Raw genomic sequence first — 571 nt, 5'->3', positions numbered from 1 at the left:
CCGCAGCCGCAGCAGCAGCAGCAGCAGCAGCAGCAGCAGCAGCAGCAGCAGGAGACCTGTAGTTTGGTTCTTTCATCGTAATCAAAAGTCATTTGGGCCCCCAAAGCCTGGTAAGTGACTTCGTTGCAGCCCCAAGAAGTCCCCAAAAGAGCAGCAAAGACAAACGCCCAAGTCACCAGCCCCCCGTCCACAGAGAGGCCCTTGGGGGGCCCCATGAGGCCCACGAAGGTCACTGCAAACAGCATTAATAATTAATTAATTAATTAATTAATTAATTAATTTTTATTTATTTGTTTGTTTGGTTGGTTGGTTGTTTGATTCGATTTGCTGTTTGTTTGAATGGTTTATTTGGTGGGCGGCGTTTGGTGAAGGGGGTGAGTGTTTGGGTCGGTGGGAGAGGGGGGGTGGGTGGCTAGCTGGGTGGCTAGCTAGCTAGCTAGCTGGCTAGCTAGCTAGCTAGCTAGACGGATAGCTGGATAGATAGCTAGCTGGATAGATAGCTGGATAGGTGGCTATGAACACAGCTGGCTAGTTGGGTGGCGGGCTCGCTGGGAGGATCTGGGGAGCTGGC

The sequence above is a fragment of the Eimeria tenella genome, genomic scaffold (genome assembly GCF_000499545.2).
Source record: "Eimeria tenella Houghton genomic scaffold, Eth_scaff2138, whole genome shotgun sequence".
NCBI lineage: Eukaryota > Apicomplexa > Conoidasida > Eucoccidiorida > Eimeriidae > Eimeria > Eimeria tenella.
This window is presented reverse-complemented; position numbering follows the sequence as displayed.